Source organism: Bos mutus, chromosome 22, assembly GCF_027580195.1.
Source record: "Bos mutus isolate GX-2022 chromosome 22, NWIPB_WYAK_1.1, whole genome shotgun sequence".
Classification (NCBI taxonomy): Eukaryota; Metazoa; Chordata; class Mammalia; order Artiodactyla; family Bovidae; genus Bos; species Bos mutus.
This window is the reverse complement of record NC_091638.1, coordinates 3,044,873-3,072,083: the sequence shown is the minus strand read 5'-3', so window position 1 is coordinate 3,072,083 and position 27,211 is coordinate 3,044,873. Positions and strand designations below refer to the sequence as shown.

The 27,211-nt window shown below is 39.2% G+C and overlaps 1 protein-coding gene across 3 annotated transcripts in view; it reads left to right on the top strand.

The window, feature by feature from the left end:
* Positions 1–22,702: 22,702 nt before the first annotated feature.
* The window catches only part of AZI2 (5-azacytidine induced 2), a 41,724-nt gene continuing 37,215 nt past the window's right edge, over positions 22,703–27,211 (top strand). The window contains exon 1 of one of the 3 annotated variants that reach the window (XR_011462003.1): positions 22,703–23,133. The gene's annotated coding sequence lies outside the window, so the exon portion shown is untranslated. The remainder of the gene's footprint in view (positions 23,134–27,211) is intronic. The other 2 variants (XM_070360045.1, XM_005888954.3) reach the window with 2 other exon arrangements.

Sequence of the window (27,211 nt, the reverse complement as noted above, 5' to 3'; positions counted from 1 at the left end):
GAGTTAAACCTAAATTGTGCAAGTTTTCAGTGAAATCATAAGTCATACAATCCAAACAAAAGGCAACTGCAGACATACATGGTGAGCCCTCCACGGAACGCACCCCAAGCAGCATTAGCCTGTGTTCCGTGCCACCGTGAAGACCTGTGCATCTTATTTGCTCACATAGTGCAACAATTCAATAGAATACATTAACTGCTAGGTGATGATGCTTTGATACTGTTCATATAGCATTCCTTATCTTAAATGATGTGAGTTTTCCAGAAGAGGAGCTTTGGTTTTGCTTTAGAAATCTCATCTAAATTAAACACCTTATTAAATATTAACACAGAGGGAGGTGACACAGGACACAATACAGACAGTCAAGTCACCTCTCTGCATATATAGGAATAACTTTCTCCTTCGAGGTATTTACACTGGAAAGCTTAGTGTGGCCTGATTAATATTTCAGTGGTAAAATTTTTAGTGATCAGAACCTTGGCAAAACTAGAATTCAAAAATTGTTAACAAATATTTCTAGTGATAAGACTATGGAATTATTACAAATTTATTACTATGAGGGAAAGCAATCATCTTTAAAAAAAATGCCTCAGTCACTGCTACTCAATATAGAAGGATAAAACTCCATAATTAGCCATAATCTCTGTCCTCTGAAATTTCCCTAGTATCATTCATTAGAAGGGGATTTACAGTTGTGAGAGCACTTTATAGCTACATTCAGCTTTCCTATGAAATACTCAGTTATCTTAAACACTATGTATACTTTTTTCTCTTAGTAAACTTGATACCAGCTTCAGAGTTTGTGGAAATGGAAAAAAAGAATCATCATCTATTATCATTCTAGAAATGATTTTTTGGTAGAATATCAAGTATACAAATCAAAAACAGGATAGGCACTACTAGGGCCTAAACTGTTCCCCCCACCCCCAATTTATATGTCGAAGTCCTAAACTTCAGTTTGGAGAAGACAATGGCACCCCACTCCAGTACTCTTGCCTGGAAAATCCCATGGACGGAGGAGCCTGTTGGGCTGCGGTCCATGGGGTTGCTAAGAGTCGGGCATGACTGAGCGACTTTACTTTCACTTTTCACTTTCATGCATTGGAGAAGGAAATGGCAACCTACTCCAGTGTTGTTGCCTGGAGATTCCCAGGGACGGGGGAGCCTGGTCAGCTGCTGTCTATGGGGTCGCACAGAGTCGGACACGACTGAAGTGACTTAGCAGCAGCAGCAAACTTCAGTTATCTCAGAATAAAAGAGACAAGGTCCTTAAAGAGGTAATTAAATTAAAAAGAAGTCATCCGGGTGAGTCTTAATCCAGCCTGACTGGTGCCCCTATCAGAAGAGGCGATCTGGACACAGACAAGCACAGAGCACAGGAGAAGACAGAGGTCTAGGAGCCAAGGAGTAGAACCTTCCCCCAGGATCTCAGGAGCCAGCCCCGCCACACCTTGATTGCAGACCTCTGGCCTTCAGAACCCTGAGAAAATACATTTCTGTTGTTTAAGGCATTATCTTTAGTACTTTATCATGACAGACCCAGAAAACATATACAGCCACTCCTGTCTTTCCAAAACTGAAGTAGTTTTTTGTTCCCTTTTTCTGTAAGCCTCAGTCATCATTCCTCAGTGGAAAAGGGTGGTGGTCTGGCCCTGCTCCTCCAGCTTCTCAGAAACTGCTTTCTCACTGTTGCAGAGCGGCTTAAACAGATGTGTGTTAAGGAGGACTTTCCCAAATGCCTATAAAGATAAACCCACAACATATTTCCTGCCTTTCCCAACATGTGAGCCTAAAAATTAAAGACAGTTGTCTTGTTAAAACCAGAAGCCATCTTTGCACAAGGGCCATCATCTGAGTGGTAACTGGAACAAAAGCCTGGGCTGGAGCAGTACCTGAGAGGGGACTGCAGGCACCAGAACTGTGACACTGGAATTCTTCTTGCAGTTTAGTCATCTCATGGCTTCTTCATCCCTTTCTAGACAGAGCTTACACTGTCTTTGGCTTCAACACAGAGCTCAGACCAGCCTGCCCTGATATCTATCACCTGACTCTAGATTTTGGTTTTTCATCCCACTGGCAGCTTTTCCTGTCTTTTCACAAGCAGCACTCCACCACTGCAAACCTGCTCTGAAGGAGTCTCCTGGAACTTAGACAGCTCTAGAAGTCCTTTCAGCATTTACTTCCACTCAAGTGAGAACCAGAGAACTGAGCTCTGCAAATATAGCAGCCTTCTACAGTGCAGTACACCCTTGGCTTGTGAAACTCAACATCTTTACTTCTAGAAATAGTCTTCCAAAAGCTGCCATTCCATCCCTATCTTCAGTAATACTCCTGTGGTGTGACGTGTGCCCTAGGCCATCCCCCGGCCCACATCCAGGCCCTCCCTCCTCAACCGCGTTATCTAGGATGACTGCCTCCCGTAGCTCTCCATCAGACTACTTTTTTGGTTTTGCTTTTAACAAAGCAGCAGCACACAGCAAAGCTCCAAAAGCCCAAGGAAGGGGCAGAATCCATGGCTGTGGGGGAGGTAAACTGGCATTTGCTGCTGCTGCTGCTAAGTCGCTTCAGTTGTGTCTGACTCTGTGTGACCCCATAGAAGGCAGCCCACCAGGCTCCCCCGTCCCTGGGATTCTCCAGGCAAGGACACTGGAGTGGGTTGCCATTTCCTTCTCCAATGCATGAAAGTGAAAAGTGAAAGTGAAGTCGCTCAGTCATGTCCGACCCTCAGCGACCCCATGGACTGCAGCCGACCAGGCTCCTCCGCCCAAGGTGCTAAAGAACATTTAGTATGTAAGTGCATTCTAAACACTTGACAGGACATACATGTAAAGACACAGAGATTAAACATACAGTTTACCTTCCCCTCCTCAGTTTCTATTTCTCAGTTTTTCTTTCCTCCTGGGAACTTTAGCAGATAGCTAACAATGCAGACCTGGAGGAGCTGAGAACACTCCTTGTAGAAGAAAAAACATGGAGGTGCTATCAGATTATATTTGAAAGATTACAGCAGAAGAGAGGGAATGAAGTAAGGAAGTGATTGGTCAAGTTGAAAAAAAAAAAAAAAAAGGTGTAAATGTTTTTGTGTCTCCTGGGTATGTACTTGGAGTGGAATAGCTTGGTCATTGTTGTTGTTCAGTTGTCAAGAAGTGTCCAACTCTCTGGGACTCAATGAACTGCAGCATGCCAGGCTTCCCTGTCCTTCACTAGCACCCTGAGTTTGCTCAAATTCATGCCCCTTGAGTCAGTGATGCCATCCGACCATCTTATCCTCTGTTGCCCCCTTCTCCTCTTGTTCTCAGTCTTTCCTGGCATCAGGGTCTTTTCCAGTGAATCAGCTCTTTGCATCAGGTGGCCAAAGGACTGGAGCTTCAGCATCAGCATCAGCATCACTTCTTCTAATGAATATTCAGGGTTGATATTTTAGGATTGATTGGTTTGATCTCCTTAATGTCCAAGGGACTCTAAAGAGTCTTCTCCAGCACCACAATTCAAAAGCATCAATTCTTCGGCACTCAGCCTTCCTTATGGTCCAACTCTCACACCCATACACAATTACTGGAAAAACTATGACTCTGACTGTACAGGCCTCTGTCAGTACAGTGATGTCTCTGCTTTTTAATACTGTCTAGGTTTTTCACAGCTTTTCTTCCAAGAAGCAAGCATCTTTTAATTTCATCGCTGCAGTCACTGTTTATGGTGATTTTGGAGCCCAAGAAGATATACTGTCAGTGTTTCTACTTTTTCTCTGTTTGCCATGACTAAGATGCCATGATCTTAGTTTTTTGAATGTCGAGTTTTAAGCCAACTTTTTCACTCTCCCCTTTCACTGTCATCAAGAGGCTTTTTAGTTTCTCTTCACTTTCTGCCATTAAAGTAGTATTATTTGCATATCTGAGGTTGTTGATATTTCTTTTGGCAATCTTGATTCCAGCTTGTGATTCATCCAGCCAGGCATTTCACATGATGTGCTCTGCACTTAAGTTAAATAAGCAGGGGACAATATACAGCCTTGATGTACTCCATTCCCAATTTTAAGCCAGTCTGTTGTTCCACGTCCAGTACTAACTGTTGCTTCTTGTCCTGCACACAGGTTTCGCAGGAGGCAGGAAAGGTGGTTGGATATTCCCATCTCTTTTAAGAATTTTCCACAGTCTGTTGTGATCAACAGTCAAAGGTTTTAGCATAGTCAGTGAAGCAGAAGTTTTTCTGGAATTCCTTGCTTTCTCTATGATCCAGTGAACGTAGGCAATTTGATCTCTGGTTCCTCTACCTTTTCTAAATCCAGCTTGTACATCTGGAAATTCTTGATTCATATACTGCTGAAGCCTAGCTTGACAGATTTTGAGCATAACCTTGTTAGCATGTGAAATGAGTGCAATTGTACGGTAATTTGAACATTCTTTGGCATTGCATCTCTTTGGGATTGGAATGAAAATGGACCTTTTCCAGTCCTGTGGCTGCTGCTGAGTTTTCCAGATTTGCTGGCTTATTGAGTGCAGCACTTTAACAGCCTGGTCATAGGCTGACTCTATGTTGAACATTCTGAGGAACTGTCCAAGTGTCTTCTCCAGTGGCTGCACCATTTCACATTCCCAGCAGTGACTGTATGAGGGTTTCCACTTCGCATCCTCACCAACACTTGCTATCTGTCTTTTTTATTACAGCCATTCTAGAAGGTGAGAAGTGTTTTCTCATTTCAGTTTTGATTTGTTTTTCTTGTATCTAATGTTGAATATCTACATGTGTCTTTGGGCCATTGCTATATCACCTTTAGAGAATTGTTCTCTGCCAATGTTTAAAATTGGGTTACTTGCTTTTTATTATTAAGACATATTTTAGATACTAGACCGTTATATCTTTTCAAAAATATTTGAAAATATTTACTCTCATTCTGTGTGTTGTCTTTTCACGTTCTTGATAGCAGCACAAGAGTTTTTAAATTTGATGAAGTCAATTTTTGTTTTTCTTTTGTTACCTATGATTTTGAAGTCAACATAAGGTTTTGCCCAAGCCGAAGTCAGGAAAATTTACTCCTGTATTTTCTTCTAAGAATTTAATAGTTTTAGCTTTTATATTTAAGCCCTATGATCCATTTTAATTTAATCTTTTAAAATATTACAAAGACATTCTTACAACTTGATTCTTTTCATGTGGCTATCCAGCTGTCCCAGTATAACATTTGTTGAAGACTGTTTTCCCATTAAACTGTCTTGGCATCCTTGTTGAAAATCAATTAAGTCTAACTCTAAGGGTTTATTTCTGGACACACCGTTCTATTCCACTGATGTATTCCATTCTTACAGTACTAACATAAGAATATACCATGAAAGTACCATATGAACGGAAGAATGCATCATGGAATAGAACTGTCCTGATTACTGTAATTTTCTAGTAATTTTTGAAAATGGAAGTGTGAGTCTTCTACCTTTGTTCTTTTTCAAGATTGTTTGGCTCTTCTGAGTCCCTCAACTTCCATATGAGATCTGGAAGTTTGCCAATTTCTACAAAGAAGTCAATGGAAGGTTTGACAAGGATTGCATTGTATCTATAGATCAATTGAGGGAGTACTGTCATCTTAACAATATCAAGTATTCCAATCCATGAACATGAGAAATCTTTCCATTTATTTAGGTCTTCCTCAAAAATGTTTTATTATTTGCAGAATATAAGCTCTGCACTTCTTGTAGAAATTATTCCTAAGTATTATATTCTTTTCATACTATTGTAGATAGAATTTTCTTAATTTCACATTTGGATTGCTGATTGCTAGTGTACAAATATACGCTTGTATATTGATCCTCTGACAACTCTGCTGAACTGGCTTATTAGTTCTAGTGGTTTTTTACTGGACTCCTTAGGATTTTCTATTTACCAAATCATCTGCAAACATAGAAAAGTTTACCTTTCCCTTTCAACCTGGATGCTTTTAATTTCATTTTCTTGCCTAACTGCCCTGGTTAGAACCTGGACTATAATGTTAAAACTGGGAAGACTGAGCATCTTGCTTTGTTCCTTATTTCATCATAAAGTGTAGTGTTGTCTATGAGTTTTGTGCAGATGCCCTTTCTGATTGAGGAAGGCCCTTTCTGATTGAGGAAGGCCCTTTCTATTCCTAGTTTGTTGAAATTTGTTTTTAAGTCAGGAAAATGTGTTCAGTTCAGTTGCTCAGTCTGTCTGACTCTTTGCGACCCCATGAGCTGCAGCATGCCAGGCCTCCCTGTCCATCACCAACTCCCGGAGTTCACTCAAACTCACGTCCATTGAGTCAGTGATGCCATCCAGCCATCTCATCCTCTGTCATCCCCTTTTCTCCCTGTCCCCAATCCCCCCCAGCATCAGAGTCTTTTCCAATGAGTCAACTCTTCGCATGAGGTGGCCAAAGTACTGGAGTTTCAGCTTTAGCATCAGTCCTTCCAAAGAACACCCAGTCAATCAGCAGATGAATGGATAAGAAAGCTATGGTACATATACACAATGGAGTATTACTCAGCCATTAAAAAGAATACATTTGAATCAGTTCTAATGAGGTGGATGAAACTGGAGCCTATTATACAGAGTGAAGTAAGCCAGAAAGAAAAACACCAATACAGTAAACTAACGCATATATATGGAATTTAGAAAGATGGTAACAATAACCCTGTATACAAGACAGCAAAAGAGACACTGATGTATAGAATAGTTTTTTGGACTCTGTGGGAGAGGGAGAGGGTGAGATGTTTTGGGAGAATGGCATTGAAACTTGTATAATATCATATATGAAATGAGTCACCAGGCCAGGTTCGATGCACAACACTGGATGCTTGGGGCTGGTGCAGTGGGACGACCCAGAGAGATGGTATGGGGAGGGAGGAGGGAAGAGGGTTCAGGATGAGGAACACATGTATACCCGTGGCGGATTCATTTTGATATATGGCAAAACCGATACAATATTGTAAAGTTAAAAAATTAAATTAAATTAAAAACAAACAAACAAAGAACACCCAGGACTGATCTTCTTTAGAATGGACTGGTTGGATCTCCTTGCAATCCACGAGACTCTCAAGAGTCTTCTCCAACACCACAGTTCAAAAGCATTAATTCTTCGGTGCTCAGCCTTCTTCACAGTCCAACTCCCACATCCATACATGACTACTGGAAAAACCATAGCCTTGACTAGACAGACCTTTGTTGGCAAAGTAAGGTCTCTGCTCTTTAATATTCTAAGTTGGTCATAACTTTCCTTCCAAGGAGTAAGCGTGTCTTTTAATTTCATGGCTGCAATCACCACCTGCAGTGATTTTGGAGCCCAAAAAAGTTTTGTTAAATGCTTTTTCTGCATCTATTGGATGAGATGATTGGATGGCATCACCAACTCAATGGACATGGGTTTGGGCAGACTCCAGCAGTTGGTAATGGACAGGGAGGCCTGGTGTGCTGTAGCTCCCTCACAAAGAGTCAGACACGACTGAGCGACTGAACTGAACTGACTGACTGAGATGATCATGTGGTTGATCATCAGTATACTGATACGGTATACTATACTAATTAATTTTCAGATGTTAAACTAACTTTAAATTCCTGAGACAAATTTCGTTAATCATCATGTATGGCATTTTTTAATATGTTGCTGGACTTGGTTTGCTAGTATTTTGTGAAGGATTTTTGTCTCTACATTTGTAAAAAATAACGGTCTATTCTTATCATGTCTGATTTTGGTATCAGAGTAGATGGATTTGATTTTAAATTCTGTGATTACAAACCTTAAAAGGATACTCAATACTTCTTTATAATTCTACCATAACAATTTAGGCGAAGTCGCTCAGTTGTGTCCAACTCTTTGTGACCCCATGGACTGTAGCCCACCAGGCTCCTCCATCCATGGAATTTTCTAGGCAAGAGTACTGGAGTGGGTTGCCATTTCCTTCTCCAGGGGATCTTCCTGACCCAGGGACCGAACCTGGGTCTCCCGCATTGCAGGCAGACACTTAAATGTCTGAGCCACCAGGGAATCCCTCTAATTCTACCATAGTTGCCTTTAAGTATACTTTCCTGTTCATCTAGACAATTTCTCTATTGAAAACATACTCTTCTGCCTCCCCACCTTAGCTAATGACCCTAATTAGGAAATATTTCCATGAATTCAATTATTGTTTTCATCTGGGATCAATCACAAGCACATAAACAAACATACACAAAGACTTAAGCTTAGCTCACAGGCTAGGTTAATGTGAAGATATATCAGAACAAACCTATTGTCTCCACATTTAAGCCTCTTGTGATGAAAATGGAATTGTTCATCTGCCTTAAATTATACTTCCCAAGCTATATTTTTCAATATTCTGGATAATGTGATCACAGTGTCAAGCTATCATGGAGTCTTCTGCTCTTATATGCAGAATATACTTGAAATATGTTTATCAAGTATTTTGTACAATTATAGAAACGGCATTAAAGACACAAATTTTAAAATAGTTTTGACTAATAAAAAATTACAGTGGACTAAATCTTACTAGTTGGTGATGGACAGGGAGGCCTGGCATGCTGCAGTCCATTGGGTCGCAAAGAGTCAGACACGACTGAGTGACTGAACTGAACTGAAACTTTACTAGTAATCTGGCTATTTAATGTTTGTGAGTCTTAACTTTAAATACTGAATGTCATAACCAATATATTGTTAGAATATATGTCTTGTTAATATGTTCATAAGATATGGTGAATAAGTTAAAGAGAAATAGGAAGATTAATTGATAAAATAAGAATACAATACAATACGAAGTTTTAAAATACTTCTTTACAATTTTAGGTATGATTTAACTGGTATTCTAATTACTTATGGCCATAATTAGTGTTACTAAATTTGAAATTATTATAAATATTGTTCTATAAGAACTAAATAGTCTCTATGTCCAAAACTATAACTTTTTTTAAAATTATTAAAATGAGACACCAATTATTTCAAAGTCTATAGTAGCAATAGCCTACTATTGTATAATGAACTGCAATAATTCATAACTAATTTTTAATATAAACTATTTTTGGTACGCCAAAAAGAAAATGTGACACATAAAAACGGCTCACAGCTTTTATCCTGACATGACTAAAGTAAAAGTTGCTGAATCCAGAAAGCAGAGAGCAGCACAAACATGTCAACAAAAGCATTTACTTGTAGTTTGACTAGATATATTATCGAAGAAAAAAAAATTTAAAGAGACAGTTTTCTTGTATTTTCAAACACTGAGCATTCTAGTAGGCAAATGAACTCTGAAAAATGAAATGGAAAAGTTGTAAAAAGATTTATATTGCAGTAAGAGTCTAAAAGATCTAGGGACTTCTCTGGTGGTCCAGTGGCTAAGACTCCACACTCCCAATGAACGGGACCTGGATTCAATCCCGGTCAGGGTACTAGGTCCCACATGCCACAGCTAAACAGTGTGCATGCTACAACAAAAGGATCTTGCGTGCTGCAACAAAGACCAAAGATCCTGCGTGCCACAACTAAGACACAGCCAAGTCAAATAAAAAAGGAAATATTTTTAAGAAAACATAGAGACTTAGAATATATTTGAAGTTGATACATTTAATTTTTTTAAATTATATTAAAGAGTGTAGGGAATCACTTTACCACTTGTGATGGTAACTTCCGCCATGAAATTAAAAGATGCTTGCTCCTTGGAAGAAAAGCTATGACCAACCTAGACAGTGTATTAAAAAGCAGAGACATCATTTTGACAACAAAGGTCCGTACAGTCAAAGCTGTGGTTTTTCCAGTAGTCATGTACGGATGTGAGAGGTGAACCATGAAGAAGGCTGAGTGCCAAAGAACTAATACTTTCAAACTGTGATGCTGGAGACTCTTCAGAGTCCCCTGGACAGCAAGGAGATCAAACCAGCCAATCCTAAAGGAAATCAACCCTGAGTATTCATTGGAAGGACTGATGCTGAAGCTGAAGCTCCAATACTTTGGCTATCTGATGAGAAGACCTGACTCATTTAGAAAAGACCCTGATGCTGGGAAAGATTGATGGTAGGAAGAGAAAGGAACGACAGAGGTTGAGATGATTGGATGGCATCACCGATTCAATGGACTTGAATTTGAGCAAGCTGCAGGACACGGTGAAGGATGGGGTCGAAAAGAGTCAAGACATGAGTGAGTGACTGAACGGCAACAAGGAAGTCCCTGGTGGTCCTGGTTAGGACGTGGTGCTTTCACTGCCGTGGGCCCAAGTTTACAAAGATCCCACAAGCCATGGTGTGCGGCCAAAACACCAAAAAAAAAAAAACACAAACCAGTCCTACTTTTGATGACTGTTGTATTAAGTGAGATTGATGTATATTTTTTAAAGTGTGAATTTTATATTTAGATATCCAAATAAAACATTACAAGATTAAAAGCAATATTATAAATGCATATAAAGCTGACTGAAACTACATTGTATCAGCTATAATTCATTTTGTTGCAAGTGACGGCTTAAGCCAAAAAATTAAAATTAAAAAGGAAAGAAAAAAGAAAAAACTATTGGTTTATATGTTAAAGAGAGAAGTATATCAGATGACATGAGGCACAGCTAAATTCAGAACTAAATCAACACAGCAAAATCAGCAGCATTTCTTTACACCAACAATGAACTACCCAAAAAGGAAATCAAGAATACTATCTCATTTATAATAGCACCAAAAATAATAAAATACTTACAGATAAATCTAACCAAGTAGGTGAAAGATCGGTTAAATGAAAACTATAAACCCTGATGCAGGGACTTCCCTGGTGGTCCAGTGGCTAAGACTCTGTGCTCCCAATGCAGTGCGCCCAGGCACGATCCCCGGTCAGGGAAGTAGATCCCGCATGACACAACTAAAAGATGCTGGGTGTTGAGATAAAGATCAAATATCCCAGTGCCACAACTAAAAACCAAAATAATTTATTTAAAAAAAAAAATTAAAAAGCACTGGTGAAAAAAACTGAAGATGACACAAGTAAATGAAAAGATATTCAGTGTTCATGGATTGGAAGAATATTGTTAAAATGTCCATACTATGCAAAGTGAGCTACAGATTCAATGCAATTGCTATCAAATCCCTATAGTATTTTTCACAAACACAGGGAAAAAAACATAAAATTCCTATGGAACCACAAAAGATCCAAAATAGAGAAAGTAATCTTGAGAAAGAATAAGTTGAAGGCATCACAGTTTCTGATTTCAAAAATACAGTGTTACAAAGCTACAGTAACCAAAAGATTATGTTGTTTGATTGAAGAAATACATACAGACCAACTGAACTAAACAGAACAGAGAAATAAATCCACAAATATATGGTCAACTAATCTTCAACAAGGGCATCAAGAACAGATAATGAGGAAAGGACAATCTCTCCAATAAGTGAGGCTTGGAAACTCAGTATCAATTATCTTACAAAATACACAGAAATTAACTCAAAATGGATTAAAGGCTTAAAATGTAACACCTGATACTAGATGGAAACAGGGGGAAAACTTCATGACACTGGTCTTGGGAATGATTTCATGGATATGATACCATAAACACAGGCAATAAAAGCAAAAACAGACAAGTAGAAATGCATCAAACTAAAAGGCTCTGCATAGCAAAGGAAACAGCAGAGTGAAAAGGCAACCTGAAGAAGAGAAAATATTCATAAACCATATCTGATAAGGGGTTAATATCCAAAATATCTTAGGAATTCCTACAACTCAAAAGGAAAAAACCAAATAATCCAATCAAGAAATGGGCAAAGGACCAGATAGACATTTTTTCAAAGAAGACATACAAACAGCCAGCAAGAGTATGAAAAAATGCTCAATGTCATTAACCATCAGGGAAATGCAAATCAAGCATTGACAAGGATGGAGGATAAGGTTATCCTTGCACACTGTCAGTGGACATGTACATTGGTCTAGCCATTGTGGAAAACATTATGAAGGTTCTTCAAAAACTTAAACATAGAATTATGATATGATCCAACAATCCCACTTCTAGATAAATATCCAAAGGAAATAAAAACATTGAGGTATCTGCACTCCCATGTTCATTGCAGCATTAGTCACAATAACCAAGAAATAGAAAACAACCTAGGTGTCTATTGACTGATGAATTGATGAAGAAATAGTGATATACACATATATACATACATATAAAAATTATCATTCAGCCTTAAAAAAAAAAAGGAAGTCTTGTCCTATGTGACAACATAGGTGAACCCAGAAGGGCACTGGGCTGAACGAAATAAGTAAGGTATAGAAAGAAAAATACCACATGATCTTGCTTAGTCTGAAAAAAGTCAAATTCAGAAGCACAGAGAATTGTGGTTACCAGAGGTGGGGGTGGGGAGAGGAAACGTGGTTCTGTTCCTCAAAGGGCACAAAGTTTCAGTTATGCAGGATGACTAAGTTCTAGACCTATAGTACAGGGTGGTGACTACAGTTAATAACGCTGCTGCAGAAATCTGATAAGACAGTAAACCTTTTTCTAAAAAAACAAAGATAGAAGCACTGTTTGCAATCTCCAAATACCAGATAGAAGCTAAATATTTTTTTTTATTTACAGAGAATTCTTTTTGTCTTTTTAATCCTCCTATATTTTAATTTTACTTTTATTAAATTACAGTTGATTTACAATATTAGTTTCAGGTGTACAACATAGATTTAATATTTTTATATACTCCACTTCGAGTTATTATAAAATATTGGCTATATTCCCAGTGCTATGCTATATATCCTTGCAGCTTATTTATTTTATAAGTAGCAGTTTGTACGTGTTAATCTAATATGCCTATCTTGCTCCTCCCCAATCCTTCTCCCCACTGGTAACCACCAGTTTGTTCTCTGTATCTGTGAGTTTGCTTCTGTTTTGTTATAGTAATTCATTTGTTTTATTTTTATAGATTCTGCATATAAATGATAATATAAAATATTTGTCTTTTAAGAGAGTAAATCTTAAGTGTTCTTACCACACACGTACAGCAACTATGGGAGATGATGGACATGTTGATAAATGTGACTGTAGTAATCATTTCACAATGTACTAATATACGTATATCAAAAACATCTTGTTATACATTTTAAATACAAACAATTCTTATAAAAATAAATAAATTCAGGAGTAACTGATTTCATCAGGATTTGTCTCCCCTTAGTCTCTCTACTTTGCCTGCTTCTGCATTAGGTGAAGCATTAGGTTCCATGTGAAGGAAGATGGCAGCCAGTACAAGGCCACTGAGAGCATGTGTGTCTCCCCCAGAGGTCCACAAAAGCCTCCCAGCATCACACTGATTCTAAGTGGGCATGTGTCTCTCCCAGCGTCAGTGACCACAGCTGGTGAATATCATGTGCTAATTTTTAGGCAGAGGTCACATGCGTACTACTGGAGCAAGGGGTAGACACCGCTCCAGACAAAATACAGTAGAGGAAGAGGACTTGAAGAGGTAAACTGGGTAGGAGACAAAACAGTAGGTATCCATGCGCTATTTGAAAACACTCATACCAGAGACAAAAACTGGAAGAAAATAACAATCTTATGGTAAGAAGAATATTAACTGTTTTTTCCTCTATCTTCCAAACATTTTTAATGGAAGTTTTAAAATTATAGTTTCATATAACTATACAGGTCACTCTTCATTACTTACAGATACCATATTTGCAATTCTGTCTACTCATTATAAATCATTTGTAACCTCTGATATCAATATTTGCTGGGCTTTTGCAAGGTAACACTGACTTCTTGCTTCAGCTCTCATACTGTAAACAAGTATTCATTGTGGTCTATTCAGGGCTAACATAAATGTAAAAGGACAAAATTAACATTTAAAAGTTATTTCTCAGTATCTATTCTTGAGATAAACATGTTTTAAAAAAACATACTTGGTATCAGATTGACATATATCAAAATGGTGACTAACTACAGAAAACTTTGAATAATACTAATTTATCAGGTTTAACACTATTTTTCTGTATATTCTGTTCATAATAGTCTTTCAGTTAAAATCAGTTATTGAAAACTCTGAACTTTTAAAATATGAAAACAAGTTTCCAAATAAACCACTAAACAGTATAAATTTTCAATAAAAATGATTTCAATCTGCATTGTCTCTTTATTTACACACTTGTGTACCTAAATCTTTGCTAAGTTGTAACTTCTTGTTGCAAAGATTACATTGTAAAAATGTTTTATAGACTTGTAAATTTTAGAACTGTAAAGATGTATCAGGAAATATGCCCAAAATGGCTAATTTTATTTCATTTTAAATATTAATTTTTTGGTCCCACTGTGGTCATGTGGGATCTTAGTTCCCTGACCTGGAATCAAACCCATGCCTCTGGCAGTGAACGTGTGGAGTCCCAAACACCAGACCACCAGGGAATTCCCAATAATAGCTAATTTTAGAGTAATCTTAGAAAATGAATAAAGAGTTCAGTAATTTTAATCCTTAGGAATGTAATTATAATGTATGTAAGAAGTGTCAAGCAATATTCCCCTTAACCTACAAAAACATATTCCTTTGGGGAAAAAATCTGGTTTTATTTAAATATAGCAATATGGACAATACTTCAGCTGTGTATTAATTTGTTCCTTCACTCATTTTTTTTTAAACCAGATATTTACTGTGTACATGTCATGTGTTACACAAAAGTTCTAGATGCTAGGGAAACACCAGTGAATCAAAACAGATACAGCATACATGAGTTAACATTCCAGTAAGAGGGGACACAGACAGTATATAAAAGCAAACCAATAAATAAGTGTCAGATAATGATAAGTGCTAAAGAGCAACATAGGATGATATGATAGCGATATACATTATGTTGGAGGAGGTAATTTCTTGGAGGAAATTACACAGTCATGCATATAGGTAACGCTACAAATTCAGACTCCAGTCTCAGATGAGCCCTCAGTACACCTTTAAGGCTATCCATTTTATGTATTATCTCTTTCCTCTTGCAATTCTTTAGTGATTATTCTAAACTTTTCTCAATCTCAGACCAACCTCTTCATTCTCAAAAGATAAACTTTCCTCTTACTTCATAAGGATTATCTTTGCCATTTCTCACCTGAATACCTAAAAAGCTTATCCGAACTGCTCTCTTACTTCCTTGCTGCCATTTCAGACCTCAATTCTATTTTCTTCTAAAATACTTCTTGAGGATTTGCTATGAGCCAGTCATAATGCTAAAGGAAAAACAAGATTCTTCTCCTTAAGTAACATTAAGTACTATCATGAAACCAACACAGAATGATTTGGAAGCATACAGGGCACACCTAAGACTTCCAGGTAGGCGGTGTCAGGATACTGCCAAGAGGTGATTTTTAAGCCAACCTGAAAAATTACTAAGTAGAGTCAGGCCACTGTTATGTGCCCCTAGGAGTCTCTACTCTACTCCATGCCGCTTAACACACTCCACTTAACACTTAAATGAAGTGCTCTACAAGACAAGGAAAATCCTGTGGCAAGTCATTTTATCTTGTTAACCACTGTATCCCTAGCATTTAATGAAATACTTACCAAAGAGAAGCACTGAAAGAATATTTATATTATACAATAAAGAAAATAGTATGAACTTTAAAGTTAGGTCTGTCCTTGACAGTACTGATATTCAAATTATTTAAAAACTAGGATGGCTGTGTGTATCAGCTGAATGTCATTTGCAGCTCTGGATTTAAATTCTGACTCCATTTTATATGAGATTTTAAAATTAAGGCAAGTCAGTTAAATAATTTGACTATCATTTTATCATTTGTACATGCTGATAATAATAATACTGAATTCATAGGATGGTTTTAATGATGAAATGAAACAGCATATGAAAAAACACATTTCAGAGTTAGTACATTAAATATAATAAATGTTTGACTTTCTTTCTAGACTGCTTTTAAATCAGTAATATTTATAGTTAGATAAGAAAATTAAAATACACAGAAACCAATGCAGAATGAGAGCACTCTATTGTCTTTCGTTCATGATTTTTCTCAAGCACTCAACTTAATAAACGATTGTTTAGTTTGTATACAGATTTTAAAATGCCAGGCTTCCCTCATGGCTCAGTTGGTAAAGAATCTGCCTGCAATGCAGGAGACCAGGGTTCGATTCCTGGGTCAGGAAGATCCCCTGGAGAAGGAAATGGCAACCCACTCCAGTATTCTTGCCTGGAGAATTCCATGGACAGAGGAGCCAGCAGGCTAGGGTCCATGGAGTCACAAGAGTCAGACACACCTTAGTGACTAAACCACCACCAGACTTTAAAATGCATTTAATCTTAATCTTCTCTCCAATGTAAATTGGAATTTACAGGAATTCCAATTGGAATTCTCCAGGCCAGAAAACTGGAGTGGGTAGCCTTTTCCTTCTCCAGGGGATCTTCCCAACCCAGGGATAGAACCCAGGTCTCCCACATTGCAGGTGGATTCTGTACCAGCAGAGCCACCAGGGCAGTCCAGGGTTCTAGCGAGTAACTATATAAATAATGTTTCAAAAGTCACTATGCAAATACTAAGAAATACATCAATAAAGAGTTTTTAAGTGAGAATGTGGAGTTAAATTTAAATTGCATAATGCAAAACTAAGAATATGCTTCTACACATATCACATCTAAAATTGCAAAGTAAGCATGAAACACTGAGAACAGAAATAAGTTGAAATTATTCTGGAAAGAAACACACAAACGTTTTCACCATTTTCTCTAATTTTCTTTTCAATTTCTTTGGAGAGGGTCTTCTCCTTCTTTGTCCTGAGAGGAAAGCCTCGACAGATTGTCTTTCTGCATGATGAAACAGGAAGTGTAAGGAAGCATAGAAGCTTCACGAAAGACTTCCAAAAATGTTATATTCATCCTCCGTCTTTCATTTAGGACCTTCAGAGCCTCATCACGATCTTTCAGGGAGGAGTGATTCCTATTTCCACTGTGGTCTCTTGTCCAGTATATTCTGTGCTAAAGCTTCCTGGGCTCCACTTCAATTCATGACAGATTCAAACCAAGTTTCTCAGAATATGTGTTGAAATTCTTTGTCCTTGGATGTCTCCCCAACTCTTTCTGTTATGTATGTAGTTTTTACTCTTTAATTCTAATCTTAATGGAAGGAAAAGATATAAATAAGTCAATCTATAATTTCAAATGGTATTCAACAATTTGCTTCCTTAACAATATATTCTGAACATTTCCCCGTATAATTACATGTCTACACTATTTAAGCATAGGCATGATTTTAGTGTTGAAGTTACAATTACACTTTATTTACGAATGCAGACAATTCTAATGAAATTCAAAGTAAAGATCACAGTATTCAATATTGGAGTCACTAGACAATGATTTTTAAATATTTTATTAGCGACTGATTTAGAAAACTTTACCTGTTTTTTGTTTTGTTGCCTATGTTTTTGGTGTCACATCCAAGAAACTGCCAAATCTAGTATCATGAAGCTCTTCCCTATTTTTTCTAAGAGTGTTATAGTTTTAGCTGTTAAATTTAGGCCTTTAATCCATTTTCATTTAATTTTTATGGTTTCAGATAGGATCCAACTTCATTGGAGGGTCTTAGCATATCTGTTGGGAATCAGTTGGCCATATATGTGAGGATTTTTTGTGCCCTTTATTCTATTCCATAGGGCTAAATGTATGTCTTGATGCCAGTACCATAATGTTTTAATTCCACAGCTTTGTAATATATTTTGAGGTCAGCAAATAGCTTTGTTCTTTCTCAAGATTGTTTTGGCTATTTAGGGTCCCTTAGGATTCCATATTAATTTTAAGAGGAATATTTTCCATTTTGGTTTTATTTCTGATAATAGCCATCCTAATAAGTGTGATACTAATAATTTTATTCCAATTGTCTATTTCCTCAATGTATTTTTTTATAGCTAGTGAGGGGAGCATGTTAAATGGAAGCATCTTCCAGTACTGGGGGCGTGTCTCCTAGTTCTGTCCAGTTTTGCTTTGTATGTTCTGAGGCTGATATCCATTATCTGAAGATACAAGTTCCTCTTTTAAATGTGATATCATTTTAGGACAAGTAAAAAGTACAACCATAATTCTCAAACTAATGTTGAAGAATTTTTCTGAAGTTCCCATCTAAGAATTTTTTAATTTACAAAAATGTCAAATGATGATCTAAGAAAGTAAACATTCTAAAATTATAATCAGGGTCAACTGAATGAAAACTTTATAAAGGAGTAAAGATATCCAATTTCAATGTCTGAGCTGGCAGTGCTTATAGAAGTTGGTGGTAAACAGGCTGAGCTGGATTACAAACGGACTTTTAAAACATGCAAAGGAGTCATTTCAGGAGTTTAAGAGGAGAAAAGTAATGGTAAGATTTACATTTTTAAAAGATCATTTAGCTATCCTGTAAAGAATGACCTGGAAGCTAAAAAGAAAGAAAGAATTAGAAGAAACTATTATAATAGACAGATGGGAAACCGTGGCACAGTAGAGACTATGAAACAGATCCAAAAGATGAGCTAACAGGTAAAATATACAAAATCAGTTGAACAGACTGACTATAGGATGAGAGGGAAGGAGCTATAAAAGTCAAAGGGAATGACAAAAGAAGACTCTCAAGAGAAAGAACATAAGTGAATGAAAAAAAAAAACATCATTTTGTTTTTGGACTTTTAATAATCAACTGACTATTCATAGACAATTGAAAAATCTACAGTAGGAAACTGTGATCTTAATTCTGCAACTATTAAAAAAATCAATGATTTCACTTTTATATCATGGATTGTGAAATGGGTTTGGAAATTTTCCCTCTCTTTTGCTACATAATGTTTGAAAAATAGATTATGAAAAATCTATCTTTCTATAGATCTTACTGAAGCTTAATGTCATCCTTTCTCTGTTGTTTATTTGGTAGTTTTATAAAAATGTCTTTCTTCTGAAAAACTCACTTAATCTTCCTGATTTTCATAGTGTATACGTCCAAGTCACAAAACAGAATTATTTCTTCCTCTCTTCCCATTTTATATAGGGGAAAGAAGATTATTTTCTTCATAGACACTTACAAAAACTGTCATGACAAAACTGAACGGGAGAGAATTTCTTATCATGTTAAATTTCTCATAGATTTTGTCTATGTGACTGATTTCTCTGTGATAAATTAAAAAGCTACTTTGCCTGTTTCATCTCAGTGCCTAAAACAATGACACACAGCACGCTCTGAATAAATATTTGTTAAGTATTGAATGGGCTTCCCTGGTGGCTCAGATGATAAAGAACTTGCCTCCAAAACTTTGCCTGCAATGCAGAAGACCAGGTTCAATCCCTGGGTTAGGAAGATCCCCTGGAGAAGGAAACGGCTACTCACTCCAGTGTTCCTGCATGGAGAATTCCATGGACAGAGGAGCCTGGAGGGCTATAGTCCATGGGGTCACAAAGAGTCGGACATGACTGAGCGACTAACATCAAGTATTGAATAAACTAATGAATTCATATCTCAGATAGTAAGAGTCTAAGTCTCAAGCTTCAGAAAACGGTTGCTTTTACTTCATTGTAAGTACAGAATTCCCCCTACTGGATCTTTTTCCCTCCTTTGTACAATCCACCAAGCCCATCCTGGGGCCTCTGCTGCTGTTCTTCTGTTAGGCAGCTCCTCTCGTATTTCTTCTCCCTACTCCTTACATCAAAGACTTCCTACGATTATTAAATTTTTCTTCACCTACATATGTTTCAAAGAAAAAGTCATTGCATTTATAATTATGACATTCATGTTTTGTTTTTTTAAATGAAAGCTGTCAGAAGCTAATTCCTCCTGACTATAAAGCACTTCAGGTTAAAAAGTTATTATGAAGTACACACTGTCTGTTCAGGACAAGGCTAGCTGCTAGAGACAGAAGGATATATCTTTTTTTGTAAATGGAATGTAACTGCCATAATAATTTGATATCTACTATCAACCCATTCATTTGAACAGCACATGAACAAGATCTCCTTCTACAGTTAGGAAATTGATCTTGTTCCTTTTCTCCTTGAACTCATATTTCTGTATCACTTCCCCAAAATAAGCTTATCCCAACACATTTCAGTGTTTGCAAATACTTTGGTCATATTTCCCTACATAAAACAGTATATTTAAAAATTCCTGAGAACATAAATTTAAGAACTGTCATCAGTATTGTTATATTACTTACTAGAGCAGTACTTATCAAATGAGAAACAGTTCTAATTATGATCATTATAAAATATCCTAAGTCAGCTTGTATTGGAAATGCATCTCATTTAGAATTGGATAGCTCCTCCTCCCTCCAATGAAGTCATTCATTTCAGAATCATATTATTTGTTGCTAAATAGAAACAGGGTTCAAGCTGATCCTAGTCTTACATTTTGTATTCTTTCATTCCAAATATTTAGGAAAAGAAGGATTCCTGGTTATATCAATAATCACTCTTCTGAACTACTAAACTATGGACCAAAAATCACATAGGAGTATGCCATAAAATTATTCTAAATCAGCAGACAACTGTGTCCTTCTGTAACATTTTTGAAAACCACTGGAAATTACTATTGTTAGGAAACAATTAGCTATCCAGTTATTAGAATCATTTACTTCCTAAACAGATTTAGGTCAGATTAAAGGTACTACTTTAATTATAGAGTGGGAGAGAGACAGTTACCGAAGAGGAAAGGGGAGAAGTGTCCGAGTTCAGGCACAGTCGGAGGCAGATCAATTTTCAGGAAGAAACATGCAATTTAACAACCTGAAAATTAATACACTTAAAGCTATCATTTGGACTTCCCTGGTGGCTCAGACGGTAAAGAATCTACCTGCAATGCGGGAGACTTGGGTTCAATCCCTGGGTTGAGGAAGATCCCCTGGAGGAGGGCGTGGCAACCCACTCCAGTATTCTTGCCTGGAGAATCCCCATGGACAGAGGAGCCTGGTGGGCTACAGTCTATGGGGTCACAAAGAGTCAGACATGACTGAGTTGACTAGGCATGTAACCCCCTGGAAAGCCGTCATGTATCTTACAAGGTTAAGGGTCTGGGTTACATGATGCCCAGTCTGAGGACTGCTGTTTCAGGGATACACACAATCTCAGATACACACAGTGTAACAGAAGTTATGAACTTTGATTCTGAGGGGAGGTCTGGGGTCGGGGGTGGGGACGGGGCGCAGGGTGAGTGATGAGGTATGGGAAGAAAGAGGGAAAACAGACTATGTAGGTCCAGACACCAAATTTTTCATTTTTGGTAGTATCTTTGAACCTGCTTTGTTATCTCTGCCACTGAAACCATTCCCTTACCCTAAAGCTCTAGACGTGAACATGTGATGGATGTGAGGGATGGGAAGAAAAATGGTTTTAAGACAATACTGATGAAATGACACTGAAGCTGATACATGAAGAGACACTGCAATTTCAACTTATACGTTCTGACATCTTAATTCCATGCTGCTAACACTGAAGAGCCACACATACACAGTAGTCACAAAACACAGGGCAGAGACACAGTAAACACAATCCCTAGGATGGTATGATTTTAATAATACAGAAGTTAAATCACTAACCCAAAATACCCTTTATATATTTTTCTTAAAAGACATATTCTCTTTCCTCTAACAGTATCTACTTCTCACAGCTTAGATATATATATACCTCCCATTAAGAAAGAACAAAACACAACAGCACTTTTTTTTTTACTGTTTTAACATATTGCCTAATTAAACAAAAGATTTGAAGCAGCTCTAAAGACGCAAGATTGTTTAAAAACGAGAGGAGCAGGCTGAGCCACAGTCAGGAGTTGTGCCAAGGACCGTATTCTTTGTTCGGATATGGCTCTGAAATCCATTCTACCCCAGGGCAAAGGAAACCTCGCTGAAGCCAGTCCTCACTCTGGGGCTTTCAAGGGCAACTCCTGATGGAGAACATCATGACCTTGGCGAGATAACAGGAAGAGGTGGGGAAAGCTGGGGGAGAATCTCTTGGGATACCTGTTTTTATTTACCACAGCCTGTAAACAAGACCTTTGAAAAAAGTGTCTTGTGTCAAGAGTGCTGAACTCAGTTCAAAATGGCCATTTTGTAACAAGTATATGTTTATAAACGCTTCGGAGGTAGTGTTTCCTAGGTATTCATCAAGATTCCCTGCAGAAGGAAAGGGTGACCCGCTCCAATATTCTTGCCTGGAAAATTCCACGGACAGAGGAGTCTGGTGGGCTACCGTCCGTGGGGTCGCAAAGACTCGGACACGACTAAGCGACGGAGCACATGTGTCCATGTTCTACAAACAACCCTAGCGCAGCAGGCTACATCCCGAAGTTAACAGCTTCCTCACAGTTAATATGAGCCGCGTTCCCAACAGTTAGGGTATCCGGAGCAACGCCCCGAAACCCGGCGGGGTGTTAAAGCCTCCTCAACAGGAGTGTACTGCTACAGGTTACTCGTTCCCGGCCAGGGCGAGGCGAGCGCCCGAAACCCCAAATAGCGTCACCCTACGGAGCCACCACACGACACGACGCTCGGGGACCCCCAAGCGGACGCTCAAGGAAACACACGACGCAGAAGGCGGCCTACGGCTCAACCGCGGTCACGGCAGCTAGAGTCTTACCCCACAGCGCCTCCGCTTCCCGCGTCGCCGCGCCCCGCCCACCCCGCCGCAGAGGCTCACGGGACGCGCGGCCGCGACGGCCCCGCCCACTTCGCCGCGGACGCTCACGGGACACGTAGTACACCGCCCCCTCCGACCCCGCCCCGGCACCGGCTTAGCGAACGCCCTCGGTGCTCCCTCGGGCCTGACTTCCGGTTTGCCCGCTCGGCCCTGGCTCTGAGCTGCGGACAGCCGGAGGCCGCGTTTCCGGCGCGCGCCGCCCGCCCTCCCGCCGGCCCTTTTGCGGCGTTTCCCCTGCGCGGCGCGCCGCAGGGGCGGGCGCTGACGAGGCCGGGTAACAGGTCTTCTTCGGCCTCGGCTCGGCCCACGTTCCAGAGCCTCCGGGCCGCAGCCCACTAGCCGGCCGCGCCGGCCCCGGCACCGCCGAGGCAGGAGAAATGGGAGTCCCTCCGCGGCGTTCCCGGAGCAGCTGCATTCGTCAGGGAAGCGGCTGTGTCTTCGAGGAAACCGGAAGCCCGCGGTGACCCCTGGCGACCCGGTTTGTTTTCGGTCCGTTTCCAAACACTGGGGAATCGAAACTGGGCGGCCCCACGGAGCCTGTGTTCTGGGTGAGTGAGCCGCTTTGGTCCGGCAGAGGGTGCGGATGGTGGGACCACCCTCCGCTGTCGGCGCCGGTGGAAAGAGACGCGTCGTTTCTCCAAACCTTGGCAGGGGTACCCAGCCGCTGGGCATCTCGGGTGCCCACCAGGGGTGCCCAGCTGGCATCCCGAATCTCATCCCCTCGCGTGAGCCGGGCCGGGCCCGCTTGGTTCTCGCCTCTCCCGAGTGTTTGTCTTCTGCCGGTTCTCTGCTGTACAGGGGCCCCTTCAGTTTTATGTCATCCAGTGAGACCGCATTTAAATTGGAAACCGAAGAGAGGCTTGGATGGTCTTGCCTTGGGCGATGTACATTACATTACTCAGGACTAAGAGTCCGTAGTCGTTGGTTCTCCAGTGTCTGACCTATGTACCCAGGATGGTTTTCCATCATTTGTTGAGTGACTGCCACATGCCAGATAGACTGAGTCCCTCATCCCTACCAACAGGGAACTCAGATAGATACTCGGAAGTGAAAGAGAATACAGAAACTGAATTACAGATGAAAACTGATTGGTCCATCCTGTGTTAGAGATACGCTGAGATTATCAAAGTCAGTGACCTACTAGGATTGAAATTGATCCATGCCTCTTAAACCTAAAAGACGTTTGCTTTTTTTATGTTTTGGAGTTTTAAATTGGCTTGAACAAGATCTCAAGGCATGGTTTACGTTCCATTTCTCTAGAGTTGTCATATCTAATTCACCAACCTGTGGGGGAATGGTGCATTCTTCCCCGGTTTGTTAAATTTTAATGCGATGTTGTTTGTAAAATGGGAAGTTGTAAACAAAGGTAAGGTTTTAATGTTAAAGAGATATAGTGAAATGGGAAATGCACTGGATTAAGTAAGAACATTAACTCAAAATCTGAGTGCTGAATTTTCTACTCACTTGACACTGGGTAGGAAACCAAATCTCTCCATTTTCCCTATCTCTGAAATGGGAATAATGCTTCCTCTCCAAGGCATCAAAGCAGTTTCCTGGAGTTTGCTGGCTGTAGAAGTCAGCTAGCAGTTTTTCATTACTGGCTTCCACTGTTTAAATCGTTCCATCTGTTATATAAGGAAATTCTTACTCACCTGGTAGGTCTTATGCAGATTTAAAAAATTGTTATGGAAAGCAAATGAGCTAGGTCCCCTAAAAGTCAAAGCACACTGCCTGACATGCCAAAACAGAATGTTGTCATGATTATTAAATAAAATGATGTTATGAAGTACTTCATAATCCTTGAAGTAATGGAATCAGTGAAACAATGTTTTTTCTTTCTTTTGGTACATGTATTCTGGATTAAAATACAGTTGTCTTATCACTATGAGAGCATATGCTCAGTTGCATTGAGATGTATTGTACTTTATAAAAGGAAAGAGAAGAAGTAGACTGCCTTTCACTCCTATGCTAACCCAGAAAGAATCTTATGATTCCTTGGCCATACAAACTGATTTCTGAACTAAAGCAGTTATAAAAATGATAATGGGGTTTTTCCTACTGTGTATCTGATGTCGAGAACGTTTTTGGGCTTTCACTGGGTTGTAGGGTCTTTTTGAGTGGTGAGGTACATAGATTAAGTGGTGGTGATTGTTTAGTCGCTCAGTTGCGTCTGACTCTTTGCGACCCCATAGACTGCAGCAGGCCAGGCTTCCCTGTCCTTCACCATCTCCCGGAGCTTGCTCAAACTCATGTTCATTGAGTCAGTGATGCCATCCAATCATCTCATCCTCTGAGATTGAGTGATAGTATCTTGAAAAAGGCACTCGATGATCCCTTCTTTATAAGCTAGTTAGACCATTCCTTCCCTTAATTCTTTCATTAAAAATAGAAAAAGAAGCAAGTATTGGTTTTCCTCTGTAAGACTTAATCCTTGTTCTGTAGTATATTGACTGATCTTATGAGCTGATTTTATGAAGTAGGGATAGTCTGGCTTTTGAGGATTAGAAAGATGATGAAAATTCTAGGTAACATTCACTTCAGGAGGCAATTTGAAGTTGAGGAAAGAGCCTATTAAATAGGCCTTGACTCAAACCCTAGCTCTATTATACTGCCAGGTGATTATAGACAAATTTACCTCACTTCTTTAAGGCTCTGTGTGCTCATTTGTGTGATAATACCTTTTCAGTCAAGTTTGGTGATGACATGACATATTATGTGTAGTATCTCTTTTACTCAATTCATAGTAAAACTGAATTCTGTTTTAGGTTGCCACACCATGTTTGCATTAACACTTTGTTTTCACAATATAGAAAGGCAGCATCTGAGTGATATTATTCAACCCTGGCATTTTCCCACAAATAGTGGGAAAAATTAGATCTGGATAGGTAAACTAATCAATAATCAAGGTGCCAGATCTTAGAGTCTGGGCTTCTGAATCTCAGGCCAGTGTTTTTCCTACCACTGAGTTCTGCCTTGTCCAGATTCTTATTGGGAAAATAAGAATCCATTTTGTGTTGCCTCTCAGAGTGTGGTTTTAAGAGCACACATTTGGAAGATGGCTTATTTGGGTTCACATTTGACCTTCGCTGCTGATTCTTTATGTAGGTGTAAGTAAGGTATTTAATTGTTCTAAGATTTGTTTATGTATTAGAATGATAGTACCTACTTGAGAAATAGGAAAATGCATACACAGAAGAAACAGTCCTCTGTCCTAATATTATTCGACCCCACTAGGGATTGCAATCCAAGAGACAGTCTTTCAGAAAGCTCTGAGAGGTCAAAGTATAGTTCTATGTTTTTGAGACAGAAGATTATACGTCAAATGACATATTACTGACAGTTCACACAGTCCAGATCTAAATGTACAAAGTGAATAAGTGGTCATGGGTCATTGTGGCCTTTTACAAGATTAAGAAGGAAGTTATTTCCTAAGGAGTTCTGGTTAATGCAAATGCACAGCACACATTAAAGGAAGGGAGGAGGCTCAAAAGGGTAGAAAAAAATTTTTATGTTTAAATTTTTCTCGTCATAAAATATGAATGTTATTTCATCAGTTTCCCCCCACTTGATCATTAATTTTTTGATAGCATTTGGTGATCAAATATTTGGTTCCCTGGTGCCAGGGCGGGTGCTTACATGCCCTAGGTCCATCATGTCCTTTGGCGTTGGGTCTTAATAGCTCATTTTAGGGCGTTGTACCAGTAAGGTGTCTGGCAAGAACTAATGATCAGTTCCAGTGTCTGATAGGACTTTTTGCAGGTGCATTGTGCATGTTCATTAATCTATAGAAAACTGTCGATGTGATCAAACTGACAATAGAAGAACTTTCCTGGCAGTCCAGTGGTTAGTACACTAGTTTCCACTGCAGCGTTGGATTCCTGACCAGGAAACCAGGATCCTGCCTACCATGCTACATGGCCAAAAATGTAGAGGAGCAGGAATTGATGATAGAAGTAACAGTGTCAGTAGTAAATGTTTAAGCCAAGATCCCCCTAAAGTGAAGCATTTTCCTAGTATGGGTTCTAAACTGGGAAGAGGAACATTCAGAGTAGAAATTTGGCTTTTCGAATATTTTGTAAGATGGGTTAACAAATATCTTGGCTAAATGGTCTTACCGTTGGAAAACTGATAGAAACCCCGCATATAAGCATTAAAGGCAAATTGGGAGGTTTGTTTCCAAAGGCTACCCATAGACGACCTTCAAGCCGGAGGAAACCAATTGTGAGCGCTCTGACCAACCTGGAGAGAGCTGGGGCCATAAACTTGTTCTATAAGTCCATTAGGTTCATTAGGAGCTACCCAGTACTTAGCATCTAGTGAAAAAGAGTGTTTGTGGCCAGGTTCAGAACACGTGTCATTAACTGGCCAGGTAAGAAGATCCCACGTAGTGGCATTAGAAGCAGTGGGTAGTTTGTATAGTATTAGAGTTACTTCTAAAATAAAAAAAGGACCATCCAGTTAGAGCCTTGGAGAAGGCAATGGCACCCCACTCCAGTACTCTTGCCTGGAAAATCCCATGGATGGAGGATCCTGGTAGGCTGCTGTCCATGGGGTCTCGAAGAGTCAGACACAACTGAGCGACTTCACTTTCACTCTTCACTTTCATGCATTGGAGAAGGAAATGGC